Source organism: Paroedura picta, chromosome 1 (assembly GCF_049243985.1).
Source record: "Paroedura picta isolate Pp20150507F chromosome 1, Ppicta_v3.0, whole genome shotgun sequence".
NCBI lineage: Eukaryota > Metazoa > Chordata > Lepidosauria > Squamata > Gekkonidae > Paroedura > Paroedura picta.
This window is the reverse complement of record NC_135369.1, coordinates 43557826-43579224: the sequence shown is the minus strand read 5'-3', so window position 1 is coordinate 43579224 and position 21399 is coordinate 43557826. Positions and strand designations below refer to the sequence as shown.

General features: G+C 43.3%; 1 long non-coding RNA gene across 1 annotated transcript; it reads right to left on the bottom strand.

The window, feature by feature from the left end:
- Window positions 1-1560: 1560 nt before the first annotated feature.
- On the bottom strand, window positions 1561-7678 carry LOC143836123 (uncharacterized). Its single transcript, XR_013230517.1, has 2 exons — window positions 7626-7678; window positions 1561-1759 (listed from the first exon to the last, which is right to left on the bottom strand). It is a non-coding gene; the product is annotated as an uncharacterized LOC143836123 (long non-coding RNA).
- Window positions 7679-21399: the final 13721 nt, after the last annotated feature.

Below are 21399 nucleotides of genomic sequence, written 5' to 3'. Positions count from 1 at the left end.
GACAAGTGTTTGAGCCGCCAGGGGGGTAGGGGACACACTGCTTCCCCGTGGCCCAGCAAGCACACCCAGTGCTTCGCAGAGCCTCCAGGTGTGCTTGCCAGGCCACGGGGAAGCAACCATGGTGGGCCCTTTCAAAGCCCGTTCTTATGAATGGGCTTTGCAGCTAGTGGATATATAATTGTGTTTAGCTTTTTTTTCTTCCTTATTTCCCCCTGCACCCAAAGCTTGGAAGCATGTGTGATCTTATCTGGCACTAAAATTCTATGTATGCAATCAAGTAGACATCAGGTGAGCCTCAACAAGGATGGTGTTCCAAAGGTGCCACCACAGAAAATGCCATCTTTAGTTTATTGCATGGCATGTGGTGTAGCCAGGAGAGTTGAGGATCGTTTGGCATCCAGGCAAGGGATGTTCATTTGCCATTGCCTGCTCCTGTGTCATGATCCCAATCGTTCCTGGGAGAAATTCCATCCAAATCCTTGAAGATTTCCCATCCAAATCCTAGCCAGAGTCTGCCCTGTTTAGCTTCTGAGATCTGAGGGAATCGGGCTATCCAGGTCAGGTCACCCTTGAAGGTGGGGGTACAGAGAACAGGGCTTGAGAAGCAGATCAAGAGATGTTTCTTTGGGTATTTATTTTTTAAAAATTATGCCACCTTTCCACTCAATCAGGGTTCTCAAGGCAGTGCACATAAAACATTAGAACAATTATAAACAGTGTTAAAATTATAAAATGATTTGATAAAAAATTAAAAACAACACCAGAATCCAGTTTTTCACCCTGAACCTATTGCCCATCAGCTTTTCTACTGCAGACCAACACAGCAACCCCTTGAAAGGACCAACACGGCTCCTCCTTGAAAGTTTTAATTGATGATACCACATTTTGGAACGTGTGCATGCTAAGCATGTAAACTACCACTAATCTATGGTCCTGGGCTATTATGCAGTTATACATACATCTTGCAGTACTGGTGCAAATTAAATAAAGGTAGTAATACCTGGTGTGCTTGTGTATATAGTGTATATACTAAAAGAAGTGGTAATCATTTGCCAGCTCTGTGAAATCTGTGCAATTGGAATGATAAAGATGTCTTTGAAAATCTCAGTTTAGCTGCCTCTTATGTATTTTCCTGCAAAACTCATTTTTGGTTCAGGAATCTGAGCTTGTGCCTGAAAGGGATTACAGAAATCAGCTACTGCTTGCTAGTTGACTTTTACATAATAACACAAGTCTATCCAGTACAAGAATCAAGAGGCAGTAATGAGGCGCTAGCAAAAGTAATAATTTCCCTGATTTGTGTGCTGTAGTAAATTACATAGAGATTATAGAAGGGGGAAGAAAAAAGAACTTCAGTGCAAAATGTGGTGCTTGCAAATTTGTGAGAGCTGCAAAAATACCAGGAAAATTCCTGCCTGCCAGGGAAAAGTAATGGGCGGTGGAGTAGCTTAATGGAACCCCTGGCTTTACTACCTCAGTTAGAGCCGTAATGAAAGGACTTAGACCAGCCAGTCCTATTATGGAGCAGCCAGCCATGAGGGCGCAGAATGCAACTCAGTATTTCTCAGGTTGGTTGTTTTGTTTTAATGGTGGAGGAGAACTTCAGCAGTGGCACAGTGTGGCTTAAGTATACTTGGGCACTTGCGCAAAACTGCTAAAGAAAGATGGTTGAGGAGATGCCCATTGTAGCAAAAGGTCTTGAATGTGGTCACGCTGGGACGATGCATTCTGCCACAAAATTTTCTTTTAGAACCTTTCCCTTAGAATAAAAAAAGGGAGAGAAAAGCGATAAGAAGAAAAGGAGTTGATTTTTATGTGCTACTTTACCCGAAGAAATCTCAAAGTGGCTTACAGTTGCCTTCCCTTTCCTCTCCCCACAAAAGACACCCTGTGAGGTGGGTGAGGCTGAGAGAGCCCTGATATCACTGCTCGGTCAGAACTGCTTTATCAGTGCCGTGGCGAGCCCAAGGTCACCCAGCTGGCTGCATGTGAGGGAGTGCAGAATCGAATCCGGCTTGCCAGATTAGAAGTCCGCACTCCTAAACACTACACCAAACATCAGATAAAACATCAGTCACCATCTTCATGGGTGGGACTCCATGTTATATCCACGATCCACTCATTGCATGGGTAGATTCATGAAATTTTAAAACTACTTTTCCAAAGTTCCAAAGTGGTGTCCATTTCACACCATTGCATACTGTTTAGGTGGAGCAGAATTGTGTGGCATAAATAGAAGCGGGCAACGCTAAATGAAACCTCAAATTCTGGGGCCTGGAGATTAAGAGTGCCAGGTCTGAGTTGGGAAATGCCTGGAGATATGAGGGGTGGAGGGAGACCTCAGCAGGGTCTAATCCACGGAGCCCACCCTCCAAAGTGGCCATTTTCTCCAGGGAAACTGGCTGTCTGGAGATCAATTGTAATAGTGGGAGATCTCCAGCTGCCACTTGGAGGTTGACAGTTCTATTTGATATGGAGCTCTCTAGGAAAAGGATGGGCTCAGTTCAAGTATGTTTATATTGCTTTCTTTATTTATTTCTTTGCCATTTGCTAGAATTTGTATCTCCCCCCCCCCCAGGGAGCAGTGGGTTTAAACAGCAATAATTTCCTCTACTATAATGTTAAACATGAAATAAATCCCTGCAGGTAGGAATTTCCAAAAGTTTGACCATGAACCCTGAAATGTCTGCTCACCCTCCTGTGATAGAATGTATAATGTTAAGGTACCCCCTCATAGAATCATAGAATCATAGAATCATAGAGCTGGAAGGGGCCATACAGGCCATCTAGTCCAACCCCCTGCTCAACGCAGGATTAGCCCTAAGCATCCTAAAGCATCCAAGAAAAGTGTGTATCCAACCTTTGCTTGAAGACTTCCAGTGAGGGGGAGCTCACCACCTCCTTAGGCAGCCTATTCCACTGCTGAACTACTCTGACTGTGAAAAACTTTTTCCTGATATCTAGCCTATATCGTTGTACTTGAAGTTTAAACCCATTACTGCGTGTCCTCTCCTCTGCAGCCAGCAGAAACAGCATCCTGCCCTCCTCCAAGTGACAACCTTTCAAATACTTAAAGAGGGCTATCATGTCCCCTCTCAACCTCCTTTTCTCCAGGCTGAACATTCCCAAGTCCCTCAACCTATCTTCATAGGGCTTGGTCCCTTGGCCCCAGATCATCTTCGTCGCTCTCCTCTGTACCCTTTCAATTTTATCGACGTCCTTCTTGAAGTGAGGCCTCCAGAACTGCACACAGTACTCCAGGTGTGGTCTGACCAGTGCCGTATACAATGGGACTATGACATCTTGTGATTTTGATGTGATGCCTCTGTTGATACAGCCCAAAATGGCATTTGCCTTTTTTACCGCTGCATCACACTGCCTGCTCATGTTTAGTTTACAATCCACAAGTACCCCAAGGTCTCGTTCACACACAGTGCTACCTAGAAGCGTATCCCCCATCCAGTAGGCATGCTTTTCATTTTTCTGACCCAGATGCAGAACTTTACACTTATCTTTATTAAATTGCATCTTGTTCTCATTTGCCCATTTTTCCATTGTGTTCAGATCTCGTTGAACTCTGTCTCTATCTTCCGGAGTATTTGCCAGTTCTCCCAATTTGGTGTCATCTGCAAACTTGATGAGTAGTCCCTCCACCCCCTCATCTAGATCATTAATAAATATGTTAAAAAGTACCGGGCTGAGCACCGAGCCCTGAGGTACCCCGCTACTCACCTCTCTCCAGTCTGATGAAACACCATTGACAACAACTCTTTGAGTGCGGTTCTCTAACCAATTCCCTATCCACCTAACTATCTGAAAATCCAGATTGCAGTCCTTCAACTTATCCATCAGAACATCATGGGGAACCTTGTCAAAAGCTTTACTAAAATCCAAGTAAATGACATCAACCGAATTTCCCCCATCCAGCAAACCTGTTACTTGGTCAAAAAAGGAAACTAGGTTGGTCTGGCAGGACCTGTTGGAGACAAATCCATGCTGACTTCCTTGGATCACCAAATTGTCCTCCAGATGTTTGCAGATCGCTCCCTTTAATATCTGCTCCATTATCTTCCCCACAACAGAGGTCAGACTCACTGGTCTGTAGTTTCCTGGGTCATCCTTCCTCCCTTTTTTGAAGATCGGAATAACGTTTGCCTATGTTAGTCTACTCTAGTGTGTTAATTCGAAGATATTCCTTAAGGTCATATATTCAAATAGCCAGCTCAGCTAGTTAAAAGTGTTTGCATAAGCCCGTTGGAGTTGCTTCTTGGATTAAACTGCTTGAACTACCCATTTTTCTGGGCTCTCTATTGGAACCCAGAAATAATATCCACCCACGTAAATTTTGTCTGTTTCTATGTATATGTTACTGGAGCACTCATCCAGTAGCTTTGAAATGATCAGCAACCTTTGCCACTGACTTTGAAAGTCACCCACAAAATTCAAGAATGTTAGATTTAAAAAACACACACTGAAGGGACTGAACCATTTTGCTGCTCTTAGTGATTAAAAGCTCCCACAAGAGAAGTCTGTCTCTATTCAGTCCAAAGAGTCTCTACACTGCAAGCACAAAGAAATAAACACTGTTTTGAAAAATTGCAGGCTAAGGAATAAAAATGATGAGGAAAGTATGATAGCAACAGTTACCAACATGTATTGTTATGATGATGAAGAAGTTTTAAAAAGCTTGGATATTATCATGCTCTTTGCTCTTAAACATTTTTGAAAAGGTTTTGAAAAGAGCGTCATTTGTCATACCTCCCCCCCCCCTTTCTGGTTTATATGTTCATACCCATGTGATGAGTGCTTGTGTGCATGTAAAGTGTGTTTCTCTTCATTATGCCACCACCCCAAGGTTAAAATCCAACTGGCGATACCAGGGATTTGTCAATCCCTGGTAAAGGCTGCCTCTGAGCCAGTATGGAGAGCAGAGCTTTCCAGTTACTTCAGCCCATTCCCTGTGCAAGCCCAGGAGCATGTCTAAGAATGAGCAAGTGATCTAAGGTGACACGAGTAGTAGTTTGAAAGACTTTCTTGCTACAGATTACACTAGAGCACAGAAAAAAGAAAGTAGCTATCAATGCCTACTGGTTGCAGATCTAATTAAATGAACATAAAACATGTCTAAGCTAATTTAACAAAGCATAGCAGTGACAACCGTGTCTGGCTCCCAGCATTTGGACAAAGACTATTGGATGGTACCAAGCTTTTAAATCCTTCCTGCCCTGCAATGCCAGGAATCCCCTCCCAGGCCAGATTACAGATCTAACCCACATGGAAAGGTGCATCCCACTCTCCCTCCCATCATCCAGGGCACGTGTCACACATCTTTGTACCTGGATCATGTTTTTCAACATGATGCACCCTGACTCCCTGGCAAGTAGGCAAATGGTTATCTCCTTGCGGGAACCTTCTCCTGCTCTTGCATACCTCTTTGTACATTTTACAACTATCTCACTTTTGAAAATAAGCTATTATTAGGATCTCTCCAACGCACCTCCAAGCCCCTGACATTTCTGAATCATAATATCATTTACAAATGCCTGATTTCTGAACAGAGCAGGAGGATGGATATACATTTGGAGACAGTCAGCAAGCAGGCTTGAGGTGACTCCCACATATCAGTCAAAACGGCTGTCTGAAGCAGTCCATAGATGAGAAGTGGATGGGGCTTCTAAAAGAGCTCAGAGTAGTGGTTCAGAGAGGTGGGTTCTAATCTGTCGAGCTGGGTTTGATTCCCTGCTCCTCCACTTGCAGCCAGCTGGGGGACCTTGGGCTAGTCACAGTCCTGTCAGAACTGTTCACACAGAGCAACTTCTCTCAGAGCTCTCTCAGCCTCACCTATCTCATGGGCTGTGGGGATAGGAAGGGAAGGCGATTGTAAGCTGCTTTGAAATTCCTTTGGGTTGTGAAATGCAGGGTACAAAAACCAACTTTTAAAAATTCCATTGTTACAACACTACCCCGTTTCTTGAATATGGCAAATAGAACACATTTTGTTTCCTAGCAAGCCTGCATTTGCCAGTACTATAGATTAATAGACTTAAATGGTATAACAGTCTGTTGTCCCAAAGAATACTGGGAAACAGGGAGATGAGGAATTTTTTAATAAAGAATTCTCAGTGAGTCATGGAATGGAATGCCCAGGATTCTTGGGAGAAAGCGAAATTGCTCTGTGTTATATCACAAATAATATAACATTAGTTTGGTAGCGTGGATAGAATCATTCTGTGCACTTGCTGCCAAAGGGAACCATTGTATGTCATTGCAATTCAATGAAGTGCATGGTAAATTTAAAACTAATGTATTAATAAAACTAGATATGTATTGGATTCACTAATAGATTTACTACTCTGGCTGCTGTGCTAAAAATTTAATGCCTTTCCTTCCTACTTATCACTGTTTTTACATAATTGAAAGTGGATATTTTAATAGTTGTTATAACTCAAGCCCGGAGTCATCAACGTTGATGGATGCAGTTCAAAGATGGCTGCTTGGATGTTCATCTCCATTCATTTATCAAACATCTCTATCCTGCCTTTCCTCTTGGCCCAACATCCCCTCCCCTTTCCCTGTTTACTGGATAGAAATGTTCACTGTGTGCGTTTGGCAAGTTTAAGTACTTTTTAGTGGTTCGACAGCTAAAGCAGTAATAGAACGAACTGCTGGCTGGATGCTAATGAAACAGCATCTATTCTTCCGGTTTCAGTTATTAAGAACTCATTACCTCCACTACAGGACATGCTGAGTGCACCAGTGCAGAACAGAAATGCTGTTGGGTTTGGTGGCAGAAAGCAAGTTTGTAGGCAGGCACAGCGGCAGGTTTATGTTAAGCAGTGTCTGGATCTCAGGGCTTGATCCTTTTCATATGAAGGGAGTTCATATGAAATGCCAATTTTAAGAAAGGTGTTGGGGGAACCTGGCTTGAGCTGGTATGTAACCTCTGTAGGAATGAGGATGGCCAGCTCTCTGGCTGCAACTCCCACATGCTTTTAGGAGTGGGACCTGGGGATGTTCTCAAGTGGTGAGATGTCACATCTAGGTTATCACAGGAATGACCGTAGAGCTGGGGGAAATGCCTAATGCATCACAGATGGAATGGTAACACATCTGGGTGACTCTGTTCTTCTCCTTTTCATAGCACCAAACATTGGACCAAGCAAACACCCAACTCAGCCACAGCCCAGGTGGTTCAGCTGCCAGAGACAGGCAGAAAGGCAGGCAGGGCAGCAGGCAGAGAGGCATAAACTGATGGTCCCCCAGAGGAGAAGCGGGACAGTTGGCGGGAGATTTCAAACTAGGCTCACCCCAAGTCACTCACCGAGACTGGAACAAATCCCCCAAAGCTGGCTGGGTGCAGAAAGGCAGATCGACAAACACAGATTTGGGGGGGGGGGCAGGGGGGATTACTTGGGCATAGAATTGGGGGTCACGGTGGGTGAGCAGGTAGTTGTGAATTTCCTGCATTGTGCAGGGGTTGGACTAGATGACCCAGGAGATCCCTTCCAACTTATGATGCTGTGATTCTACCCCAAGGAGAAGTGGGTCAGTCTGTGTGAATGTGGGTTTCAAGGGGAGAGTTGGAAGGGAAAACAGTGAGTAAGCTAGCTAAGCAATCTCCCTACCATGTCCAGCAGCAAGCTGTTTCACGAGTACACCATCTCTATCCAAACCACAATGGCAACAAATGGAATGCACACTCATCCTATACTTATATAGACCTGAGTCCCATTGTGATGCATGGGAACTCTGTTATTGGCAGGCAGCAGTGCCGATGAAGGTTTGGAAGGTTCCCATTTGTGTTTCCAAGGCTAGAAAACCACCCCCACCCCTGACTAGCATTTTTGGGCCAGAGTTTCTGTGTGGATTTTGTTTACTGAACAGCCCTGAGCAGCACCCAAATGCTTGAAAATTTCTTTGGAGATTATGTGCATAGCAAAATTCATCTCCCAGGCCCCAGTCTGGCCAGAATTCAGCATGAATTTTGTCTTGTTATGTGGTTCATGCCCATCCTTCCTAGTAAAATCTGATAATAATAATAATAAAAGGAGCCTTCCTTTTTCATAAGGCCCCTTTCTTATTAACTCATTAAGCAGCAGTCTTCTTCATGCCACAAGATCTTGTGACGGCTATTGTAATTCTGTCACTTTAAAACTGAAAAAATCTGAAGCAAAAGTCTATCAATGGTTAAGATTGGAATCTCACATGAAGGCACGAACCTGCCTTAAATAGAATCATACTATTATTCTGTCTGTTGGCAGCAAAGGACCGTATAACCTCTCTTTGCACTCAGTATACCTTCTCTTTCTGATCGCAGTATGGATTTCTTTAACAATAAAGGTTAGAATATCCTTTAGTGTAGTGGTCAAATTTGGGGTTATGGTTAATAGTGGTGTCTGCTAATCTGAAGAACTGGTTTTTATTCCTCACATGCTGAGGTCGCCTCACCTGGGTGACCTTGGGTGAGTCACAGTTCTCTCAGCCTCACCCACCTCACAGGGTCTCTGTTGTGGGAAGAGGAAGGGAAGGGGATTGTAAGCCACTTTGAGACACCTTTGGGTAGTGAAAAGGTAAATGTATCCCCTGTGCAAGCACCGAGTCATGTCTGACCCTTGGGGTGACACCCTCTAGCATTTTCATGGCAGACTCAATACGGGGTGGTTTGCCAGTGCCTTCCCCAGTCATTACCGTTTACCCCCCAGCAAGCTGGGTACTCATTTTACCAACCTCGGAAGGATGGAAGGCTGAGTCAACCTTGAGCCGGCTTCTGGGATTGAACTCCCAGCCTCATGGTCAGAGCTTCAGACAGCATGTTGGCTGCCTTACCACCCTGCGCCACAAGAAGCTCTGGGTAGTGAAAAGCAGAGAACAAAGAAACTGCTCTTCTTTTTAAAAGCAATGAGACTTATGTGGATTATATGCGAAAGCAGCCCCCATCTTCCACTTGAGCACAGCCTTCTTGTGCTGACTATCAAAATCAGTATTTCCTACTTGTATTGGCAGTGCCTCTCCAGGTTCTCAGACAGAGGTCTTCACATTACTTACCACCAATCCCCTTTGAATGGAGTCCGTGAGGACTGAACCAGGGACTTCAGGCATGTTAACCAGATGCTCCACCACTAAGCCACAGCACTTGCAGGTTCAGAGAACGACTCCTTGGATGTGGAGAAAAGCTGTTTTGCGGGTACCTATGTGCTCTTTGTTGTGGCTTTCCAGAGGCATCTGACTGGTTGATGTCAGAATCAGAACACAGGACAAGAGAGAGTGTTAGTCCAGTCCATAAGTGCCAAATAGTAATCTATTTTCTTGTGGTTTTATAGCAGAAACATTAAGGTAATAAAAAAAAAGTCAAACTCCTGTACTGGGAGGGCAGGCAGCATGATACAGCCTGATCTTGTGAGTGTTGGCAGTATGCAGTGAGATGAGCACCAGGCTGCTTTAAGAATAAAACAGATTTTATTAAGAAGAGAAGCAACTATGTACAGAAAGGAGAGGGAGAGAGAGACCTAACTAACTGTTGGCTGCAGTCTGCAGTCATTCATCTGTTGTTCAACTGTTCTGGAGGCAAGCAGGGAGGATTTGTGCTCAAAAAGCAGAAAGTCTCCTGTTGAGCTAATCAGGACACTAGAGGAGATAATTTGAAAACATCAGGAAGTTCCTATCCTAGCTATGCTAAATATGCATCGTCCCCCATCCCCCCTGCAGGACACCATTTATATTCTGCTCAGTTATGCACACAGCAGATCTTGCATATTCCAAGTGAAGCAGGGTCAGTACTCAGATGAGAGACCACCAAGGCAGATTCTGCAGAGGAAAGCAATTGCCACCTCCCTCTGCTTCTCATTTGCTTTGAAGGCCCCTTGTTGGGGGTCTCCATAAATCAGAATGGAGAATGTGTGATCATATCATGAATGGATGTCTCCGTGGATTGGAGTTGACCTTGATAAAATGTTGCTGATATTTTGGTGCGTGCATAGAGAGGTTGCACATTCCATGTTTTTCTGTTTACTGAAGGCTTTGGAGAAATACTGGCCATCCAGTGGCTATACGTATGAAGCAGTTCCTGTCATTGAAATGAATGTGATAGAACAGCATCAATGCAGGCAAATCAACATTCCTGCACATGGATGGGAGGGCTGCAGCACACAATTCCTTCATGCCTGAGATTGTTAAAAATTCAGAAGGGAATAGAAGCCTTAAAGGATAATGGTACATATTGATTCTGCTTAAATGGAAGCTAGTTTTAATTAAATTAGACTGCTATCTCTATACAATATTCACATTAAAATGGATTCCTAGACAAAATGCACTGCTTGACTCAAGGTAAGGTCATAAATATGCATCAAGAATTTAAGAGGCAAACATGTTACTAGAACAGTAAGACTGTAATTTTTAAAAATTGAATGGCAGCAATCCATGGTTTATTTAGCACTTTACAATTTCTGTAGCAATAAAGAAACAATCTCTGGCATTGGAATTCCATCCAGCACAGCTCCCTAGACATCATTGCTGCAAGAGCACTATCATACGGCTCCCAGTTCTCTTAAGAGGTATCTTTGGCCATGCTTGTTAAATCCATGGGTTCAGGAAGCATGGACATTGTGAATTTATTTCAGCTCTTTATTGAAGAAGTTCATGACAGAGCGGTTTCTCACAGGGGAACAAGCTTCCTTGGGAGGTGGTGGCTTCTCCATCTTTGGAAAATTTTAAACAGAGGCTGGATAGCCATCTGATGGAGAGGCTGATTCTGTGAAGGTTCAAGCGGGTGGCAGGTTACAGTGGATGAGCGATAGGGTTGTGGGTGTCCTGCATGGTGCAGGGGGTTGGAATAGATGACCCAGGACGTCCCTTCCAACTCTATGATACTATGACACCACCTCATAGGTACAAGAGAACCAAAATTGAACTGCAACCCCCCCCCAAACACTAACATATATACAAGTGAGAACAATAGGAGATTCCTACCAGTGCAATCTATTGGTCAGTTTCATTTTGAACTGATTGGATCTGGCCATGGGGATCCAGCCACAAGTTGGCCAATTACAATTGTAGGATCATGATCCTGCCGTGGACCTCAGGTTCAGGTCCTTGGCAGGTCTACATGCAAAACAATGCTGATAAACTTGAATTTGCCTTCATTTTCTGAATGACCTGAATATTTGCTTCAGTAAGGCAAGAATATTTGCTTCAGTAAGGCAAGAATATTTGCTTCAAGAAAGGCAAGATGAGCATGGAACAATCCAAGATAAACCCATAAGATTCAAACCCAAAAGATACCTCATCTTTGTGCTTTGGACTTGGAAATTTCTGGTGAGTTCCAGACTGGTCCAGTAATGAACATACGAGGCAGGGCCTAGTGCACTTGAGCAGAGATGGTTTTAGTACATAGCTATACAGCAGAGCCTCTTGTGGTGCAGAGTGGTAAGGCAGCAGACATGCAGTCTGAAAGCTCTGCCCATGAGGCTGGGAGTTCAATCCCAGCAGCCGGCACAAGGTTCACTCAGTCTTCCATCCTTCCGAGGTCAGTAAAATGAGTACCCAGCTTGCTTGGGGTTGGGGTGGGTAAATGGTAACGACTGGGGAAGGCACTGGCAAGGCCACCCCGTATTGACTCTGCCATGAAAATGCTAGAGGGCCTCATCCCAAGGGTCAGACATGATCCGGTGCTTGCACAGGGGATACCTTTACCTTTACCTTATACAGAGGAGCTGCCTGGATCTCATGCTGGGCGGGGGGAGGGGCACAGTCTCAAAGAAAGAGGGGAAAGAATTTGAAGTAGGCTCCTGGCACTGCTTTCATCCACCCTGGCAAGGACTCAGGCTGCTGGCTTGCAGTGGCAGAGGTGGCTTCCATCTATCTCCATGGGGAGGGTCCTGGTGGGATGGCAGTTATTTCAAGGCTTCATCTTTGCACTCTAGAACTTGCCTGTTGTACTCAAAGGTGTGTGGTGCCTTTCAGATTTAATATTCTATTCTTTTTTGTCAAGAGTCAAACATTCATAAAGCAGAACCCACTGCTAATTACATCCTCCCCTGATTACAATGGCCTTGCTTACTGCGGAAAGGTAACATCCAGAAAGGAATTTCTCTCATAAAGAAACCTTCCAACTTCCTGCCAGATGGAGAAGTGACTGTGAAACAGCACTTTAAACATTCAGGGTATCTACTTGATAAATATCAGTTTAGGACATGAGGATGTTTTTTTTTCCTTTTTTTTTTGTCCTGCCCTGTCAAAATCAGGACAGTTAGCCAGGCAACAAAAGGTTGTATAAATATGAGTCTTTGGTTTAAAGTACAAACAGATTTCTACAATGTTGTTGTTGTTATGTGCGAAGTCGTGTCCGACCCATCGCGACCCCATGGACAATGATCCTCCAGGCCTTCCTGTCCTCTACCATTCCCCGGAGTCCATTTAAGTTTGCACCTACTGCTTCAGTGACTCCATCCAGCCACCTCATTCTCTGTCGTCCCCTTCTTCTTTTGCCCTCGATCGCTCCCAGCATTAGGCTCTTCTCCAGGGAGTCCTTCCTTCTCATGAGGTGGCCAAAATATTTGAGTTTCATCTTCAGGATCTGGCCTTCTAAAGAGCAGTCAGGGCTGATCTCCTCTAGGACTGACCGGTTTGTTCGCCTTGCAGTCCAAGGGACTCGCAAGAGTCTTCTCCAGCACCAGAGTTCAAAAGCCTCAATTCTTTGACGCTCGGCCTTCCTTATGGTCCAACTTTCGCAGCCATACATTGCTACTGGGAAGACCATAGCCTTGACTAAACGCACTTTTGTTGGCAGGGTGATGTCTCTGCTTTTTAGGATGCTCTCTAGATTTGCCATAGCTTTCCTCCCCAGGAGCAAGCGTCTTTTAATTTCTTTGCTGCAGTCCCCATCTGCAGTGATCTTGGAGCCCAGGAAAATAAAATCTGTCACTATCTCCATTTCTTCCCCTTCTATTTGCCAGGAATTGAGAGGGCCGGATGCCATGATCTTTGTTTTCTTGATGTTGAGTTTCAAGCCAACTTTTGCACTCTCCTCCTTCACCCGCATCAACAGGCTCTTTAGTTCCTCTTCACTTTCTGCCATTAGAGTGGTATCATCTGCATATCTGAGGTTGTTGATATTTCTCCCTGCAATCTTGATCCCAATTTGTGACTCCTCTAATCCCGCATTTCTCATGATGTGCTCTGCATACAAGTTAAATAGGCAAGGCGACAGTATACAGCCTTGCCGAACTCCTTTCTCAATTTTGAACCAGTCAGTGATTCCATGTTCAGTTCTCACTGTTGCTTCTTGACCTGCATATAAATTTCTCAAGAGACAAATAAGATGCTCTGGTATTCCCATCTCTTTAAGAACTTGCCACAATTTGTTGTGCTCCACACAATCAAAGGCTTTAGCATAGTCAATGAAGCAGAAGTAGACGTTCTTCTGGTACTCCCTAGCTTTCTCCATGATCCAGCGTATGTTGGCAATTTGATCTCTAGTTCCTCTGCCTCTTCGAAATCCTGCCTGTACTTCTGGAAGTTCTCGGTCCACATATTGCTGGAGCCTAGCTTGTAGGATTTTGAGCATAACTTTGCTAGCATGAGAAATTAGTGCAATGGTGCGGTAGTTTGAACATTCTTTGGCATTGCCCTTCTTTGGGATTGGAATGTAAACTGACCTTTTCCAATCCTGTGGCCATTGTTGAGTTTTCCAAATTTGCTGGCATATTGAGTGTAGCACTTTTACTGCATCGTCCTTTAAGATTTTGAATAGTTCAACTGGAATGCTGTCACTACCACTAGCTTTATTGTTGCTCAGACTTCCTAAGGCCCATTTGACTTCACATTCCAGGATGTCTGGCTCCAGGTCAGTAACTACCCCATTGTGGTCATCAGGGATATTAAGCTCGCTCTTGTATAGTTCTTCTGTATAATTTTGCCACCTTTGTTTAATCTCTTCTGCTTCTGTGAGGTCCCTACCATTTTGGTCCCTTATCATACCCACCTTTGCATGAAACGTTCTCTTCATATCTCCAATTTTCTTGAAAAGATCTCTGGTCCTCCCCATTCTATTGTTTTCTTCTATTTGTTTGCACTGTTCATTTAAGAAGGCATTCTTATCTCTTCTAGCTTTTCTCTGGAATTCTGCATTCAATTGGGTGTATCTTTCTCTTTCTCCCTTGCCTTTCACTTCCCTTCTCTCCTTAGCTATTTGTAAAGCTTCCTCAGACAGCCATTTTGATTTCTTGCATTTCTTTTTCTTTGGGATGGTTTTAGTTGCTACCTCTTGTACAATGTTGCGAACCTCCGTCCATAGTTCTTCAGGCACTCTGTCTATCAGATCTAATTCCTTAAATCTATTTGTCACCTCCACTGTGTATTCGTCGGGGATATGATTTAGTTCATACCTGAGTGGCCTAGTGCTTTTCCCTACTTTCTTCAATTTAAGCCTAAATTTTGCAACAAGAAGCTCATGATCTGAACCACAATCAGCTCCTGGTCTTGTTTTTATTGACTGGATAGAACTTTTCCATCTTTGGCTGCAGAGCACATAGTCAATCTGATTTCTGTGTTGACCGTCTGGTGATGTCCATGTGTAGAGTCGTCTCTTGGGTTGCTGGAAAAGAGTGTTTGCTATGACCATTGTATTCTCTTGACAAAATTCTACCAGCCTGTGCCCTGCTTCATTTTGTACTCCAAGGCCAAACTTGCCTGTTATCCCGGTTATCTTTTGGCTTCCTACTTTAGCATTCCAATCCCCCATGATGATAAGCACATCATTTTTGGGCGTTGCTTCTAGAAGGTGTTGTAGGGCTTCATAGAACTGATCAACTTCATCCTCTTCAGCAGCAGTGGTTGGGGCGTAGACCTGGATCACTGTGATGTTGAATGGTTTGCCTTGGATTCGAACTGAGATCATTCTGTCATTTTGGGGATTGTATCCCAAGACTGCTTTTCCTACTCTCTTATTGATTATGAAGGCTACTCCATTTCTTCTGCGAGATTCTTGTCCACAGTAGTATACCTGATGGTCATCTGAATTAAATTCACCCATTCCTGTCCATTTTAGTTCACTGATTCCTAAAATGTCGATGTTCAGTCTTCTCATTTCTTGTTTAACCACGTCCAGCTTGCCTTGATTCATGGATCTGACGTTCCAGGTTCCTATGGAATAAAAACCTTTACAGCATCGGACTGTCTTTTCGCCACCAGTTACTTCCACAACTGAGCGTCCTTTCGGCTTTGGCCCAGCCGCTTCATTCATTCTGGCGCTACTCGTACTAGCCGTCTGCTCATCCCCAGTAGCATATTGGACACCTTCCGACCTGAGGGGCTCATCTTCCAGCGTCATATCGTTATGCCTATTGGAACTGTCCATAGAGTTTTCATGGCAAAGATACTGGAGTGGTTTGCCATTTCCTTCTCCAGTGGATCACCTTTTGTCAGAGCTCTCAGCTATAACCTGTCCGTCTTGGGTGGCCCTGCACGGTATAGCTCATAGCTTCACTGAACTACGCAAGCCCCCTTGCCACAACAAGGCAGCGATCCTTGAAGGGGGTTCTACAATGTATTCCAACTTTATTACATGCAGAGGGCCTGACCTACTTTGTTAGGATAAAGGGATGTTAAAATCCATGGGTGACACCAACTTCACAATGATGTCATGAGGACAACCCATTTGATGGCATCTGTGCTGTTTAAATTTTTCTACCCAGCCAAGATCTAAAAACTTTAGCAAATCCTTTGCAGATTTAGCACAGTACTTTGCAAATTTGATTTGCTATGATTCATGTCAAAGTTATCGGTGCAAGGGTATACCATTGCTATCCTTTTGTATTTTGCAAGTGAAGGGTTAAGGTTGGGTTGGGTTGGATTTTTTTGCTTCTGTTTAAGAACCACCAAAGAACACAACTCCATTCATCCATTAGGGAAAACAAAACAACCACCAGCATAATAGGACCAAAAAAAATCTACAAAATAGTGAGCAAAGTTTTTGAATTCTCCCAAACTATCATCAGGAAGTGTTGTTTTTAGTACCCTACTTTTCCCTACCTGAAAGAGTCCCAAAATGTCATGCAAACACCTTTCCTTTCCTTTCTCCATAGCAGACACCCTGTGAGGTAGGTCGGGTAAAGAGAGCTCTAAGAGAATTGTGACTGGCCCAAGGTCACCCAGCTGGCTGCATATGGAGAAGTGGGGAAGTCCACCACTCTTAACCACTACACCATGCTGGCTCCCAATTTGGTACAAAGGAGGAGGGAACAGGAGAAGAGAAAAAACATTTTAACATAAGATTGCAGAAATTGATTCTGACTTAAATTCTTAGTAGAGTTATTCTCTTTTCCTCCAACTCACGTTCATTTTTTTGCACTAAAAACGAATTCAGGGGATCTCTTGCTCACTACTTTGCAATACTGGATTGGTCAGCATAAAAGATATGAAATGGTTATTATTTTGAGTTTATTTCTTAGTGGTCCAACATGTAATCCTTCTCTGTTTTGTAAAATAACAAATCTAGCTAGCCAAGAGTCAGCTTCTATAACTGGCAGCAGATTGCCTAACAATGGAGCTTTGTTTTTGTGGATTATGTGCCTTTAGATTGCACAGCCATTAGATTGCACAGCTCATTTCAGCTTTACTAGAACACTACCTAAAAGCAATCTTAAATTTTACTAATGTAAAGGCTACTTTTTAACTTCTGTTATCTGCTTTACAAGAGACAAGTGTTCTGATTAAAGCTTGATAGAGATCTGATTTAGGCCCAACATTCATATTTTCAAAGGAAAGAGCTGATTTGGTTTCTTTGTCTTAATAGCCTTTGGTACTAGTGGAAATCTTTTGAAGTCAGCACCATATAATCTAACAGATGAACACATAAAACTGCCTTACATTGAATCAGACCATTGGTTGATCAAGCCAGTTGTCTACTCAGACTGGCGGTGGCTCTCCAGGATCTCAGGTCAAGGTCTTTCATATTACCTGCTACCTGATATTTTTTAGCTGGAGATGCCAGGGATTGGCCCCAAACCTTCTGTATGCCAAACAGATGCTCTGTCTTGGACCCATGACCCCTTCTATCTAAACAAAATTGCTGTTTTCTAAGTTCATTTCATTGACATCAGTGGACTGACAGTGGTGTAACTGTTCGTAGAATTGCTACAAAATATTTACATGTTAAGACTTCTGCAAATGACAGACTTGGGACTCCTCCATCGTTCCCTGGAACAATTTCCCCTCCAGCCAAATGAAAAGTTCTGAAGACCTCAGAAGCTTTGTGACATTTGGGTTGGCCATGATAAAAGACATAACAAACACTTAAAAACAAAAGCCACACCCCAACTGACATACAGGTCTATTCTATACTTTTAGCCAGATGGTGTCACCTCTGCCCAAGTGGTCTGTTGTGAACTGTATCGGTTCAAATTAGAAACTCTTGGGAAATTTTACTAATGCCACACACTCAATTGCTTCAGTCTTTACAAATAATTGAAAATTATACCCCTTAATGCTATATTTGAAATCCTTCATTAGGGAACAATGGAAATTCATAGGAATTATCCTGCTCACTCAGCTCCTCAACTAGTGCAAATTCATATAAGTTAATTAACTTCATTGAAGCTAATGATTTTCATAGTTAATGATGGAGATGAGAAACATGTTTGACTGACCAACCTGACTCCATCTTGGTTGTAAGGCACTTTCTCTTATATTTCCCCCCTTTTTCCTTTTAAGAATGCATTTCTAAGTTTTTGCTGATTCAGGAGCTCTAGTCTAAACACCCACGGGTTTGAATCCTATGCCATCTATACACATAAATAAATTTTCACACTTTTTGTTTTATTTAGTTCAACATCTTAAACACTATACCTCACTGGCTTCTAGTTAGAATAGCGTACAAACATTTCGTTTCCAGATGTTGTTGGCCATCAGTATTTTAGATATTAGTGCTAATTCTTGTTACCAGTTTAATTTATTTTGCCCCATCAATGAAGAAACTGAATCTAAGATGGACTATGCAAACACCCTTATTTCTCAGTGACTTGAGTTACTAGGGATAAGGAACAATCCTTTTAATGTTTTTGAGTACACCTTCACTCCAGTAGTGATAAATCCAGATTAGAACTGCACTTTGAAACAATGTTGTAATGTGATGAGGGTAACCCTGAATATTTCTGCATGGAGGGGTAAAACACAAGTAGCTTCCTGCTTGCATACACAGGATGGTAAACCTTGCATATGCAGCCCTCCTCATGGGAGACCCTTCCTGTGTTTTCCTGCTGCCTTGTTGCGGCTTTTGGCCTCCTGACAAGCCTGCAAAGGAAAGCAAAACGAACTTCTCCCTCCACTCCTTGGCTTGTAAATCACAGCAAGCCTCCAATCACAGCTCAGCAGTTCTCACGTGGATTGAAATTTTCTCCCCCCCACCCCAAAATTAATTATTTTTTTAAAGGAACTTCCATGTTGCTACGTGGTAATGCCACAACACAGATGCATTTTAAATAAAAATAAACACTGTGTTGCTATGGAGAAACACCAGACTGATACAGCTTTAGGGTTTTTTTTTTTTTTTACTTTATTTCTGTCTGGGTGGATTTCTGAGATGCTGAACATAGTTCCTGGAGCCCAAAAAGACATTTTGTGTAAATGGTTGGCTTAAAAACATAGTGTTCAGACCCCTGTATGATCGGGGAGAAGGATGCTAAATTTCCCAGCTCATTTCTCACCTCCCAAAACAGGGCTGTTTTTGCCTTCCCGAGTTTTAAGAAGGCTGGAAATGGTACCTGAAGCCCCCAAAGAAATTATGTGTTAATGGTTGGCTTAAAAATAAAGCACTCAGACGCCTGTATGATCAGGAGAAGGCTGCTCGATCACCTACCCCCCTCTTTCCCAGCTCATTCCCCACCTCCAGAAAACAGAAAAGGGGCTGTGTTTTGCCTGCCTGATCCCAAAAAGGCCATGGACACTTTAAAGATTTTATTTTACCTTTCACAATGTAGGTTTTCAGTCATGCTGTAATGTGGACCACACAATTAAAAAAAAATACTCAGAGTAGGAAATTGAGAAGGAAGGGTGGGTGTTAGGGCTGGACAACATTCCAGAGACAATCGCGCCTTTCCCCCTCCATACGGACTTGCCCCTGGTTGCTCACCGATGGGGCATGCAATTTAGGGTTGTACATCCAGTTTTGGCAATTCCCCTAATCGCTATTTTAAAATGGTCAAAACTCGCCCCAGCTACTAGAAAGCCTTAGGATGCAGGCACCATCATGTGGAGGGGGCTCTAAAAGCTAGAAACATTTGAAGGCTGTCCAGGGGCCGATTCCTCATGCGGGAATGGTCCCTGTATCTAATCGCATTTAAGCATGGGATGGCTTATCACTCATTGACACCCTTGTGGATGGTTGATATGAGGGTACAGAGTATTCCTCCACATTCCACACCCATCAACATGATAGATATTTTGTTAGTAAACAATATTTGTTGATGTCAACAGTAAATACAGAGGACCCATGTATTAAAATAGATGAAGATTTATTTTATGTCTTTATTTAGATTTTTTTTAATCCCACCTATCCAGGAAGCTTACAAAATTAAAAAATAAAATCAAAACACTGAAAGACAGCAATTAAAATCCAGCCCGGCATTAAAACATAGGCCACCCAAACATCTCACAGTTTCCTGACAAAAAGAATGATCAATTGTTCAGCCTGGCTGACTAGAAAGGGTTTGAACAGATGCCTAAACAAAAGTAATGTAGGTGCCAGGCTAGCCTCAAGGTGCCACTACTGAAAAAGCCTTGCCTTTGGTTGCCTGCCACTTCACTTTGGCAAACTGGGGCATATAAGATAGGACTCATGAGGGGGATACCAATGGGTGAGCTGGACAATGAGGCAGTCCTTCAAGTACTCTGGCCCATTAGGGCTTCAATATACCAGATTCGGGATAGTCCCTTGAATTCCTGCTCATGGTAACCAGTAATTTCACTGACCTGGAACTAAACACATGGTAAAATTATGGCAAAAAGCCCTGGGAGAAAAAACAGCAGCAAATCTGGTTTGCTTAGAATTGCTGCTAGTTACTTTATAACTTCCTCTCTTTTTACTTTGCTTCTCAGCTTCTGAAACCCAGACTAGACATGTCAGCCTTCTCATGTCTGACATGGGGATGCCATGACTATTTTAATGCGATTTTAAAATGCAGTGAGGGCCTCATTGGGCCCACACTGCAATGGTCTGAGATGTTTCCCCTCCAGTACCTTCCCAAGTGCCAACATGGCAGCAGCCATGGATACGAGCATCATGCATGGCACACCCTGGCAGCTCAAGTTTCCACTAAGGAGGTGGCCTAATTCAAGCCACTGTCTTTCAGTCTCCCATCTGCAACTGTGGATCATAATATTGAGTTTCTTTACGGAATTGTAAAAATTGCCAAGGCATTGTCTGGGAATCGCGTTACATGCTTACCAAGTGCTAGAAAAAAAAAAAAATTAGAAAAGAGTTGTTCAGTCTGTTACTAAGGCTACTTACTTCTCCAGATGGCTTCTTATTTATATTATTTCGCAATTTATTATTTATCAGTCAATAACAATTTATGGTCCAGTGTTGTAGCTGATGAGACCCACTTGGCAGGGTGCATTGCATTGTACAGGCATCCCCCCCCAACTGAGTGTTTTCCATGACCTTAAGCTTAATTCACTAGGGTTTTTTTCCCTGCTTCTTTTCCAATGCATTTATGTGGCTTATTATTCTCTGCAGTGCTATCCTTTGAGACCTCTTCTGTCTCTAAGGCAGCTGGCCTGGTTTTATTTACATTCATTGTGAGAAGAACAAACTGCATTCAAGGTTATCTTCTACTGCTTCCTTCTATATATACACAGTATGGACATTTTCTTTATAGAGAGAAGCTTGCTTGTTAGATTGTTTCCATGGAAATAAGGGCAATGGTAATAATAGGAGATGGGGAGGTACAACTCAAGCCCATTGTTGCAGCCTGGAAAATAAGTTTATGAATATATAAAAAGCCAAACAGAACATCAGTCAAGACAAGCTGGGCTGCTACAGAAAATGGCACTTCCATGTTGAAGTCTCCTGCTGTAGAAAATGGCACCACCATGTCCAATTCTCCTTCCCTGTAAACTGTGTTAAGGCTTACCTTGGGTCATGCTATCAAAGAGGTGCCTCCATCCTATCACAAGCTTCATTCCCCATGTTTACATGGACCTGGGAGATAGGGGCTCTACTCATTCTTCAACCATGAGCTCAGGGAACAAGAAAATCTGAATCAGCCTCAGTTTCTGTAAGACCCATTATGCACGGGGGTTTTAGCGCACATTCGGGGTGGAATGGCGGCGACTAAAATCACGGATAACGCACGGAGCCGGCTGCAACCGGCTGCAGCTTCGGTGCATGCCGCCGAAAAAGCCGCG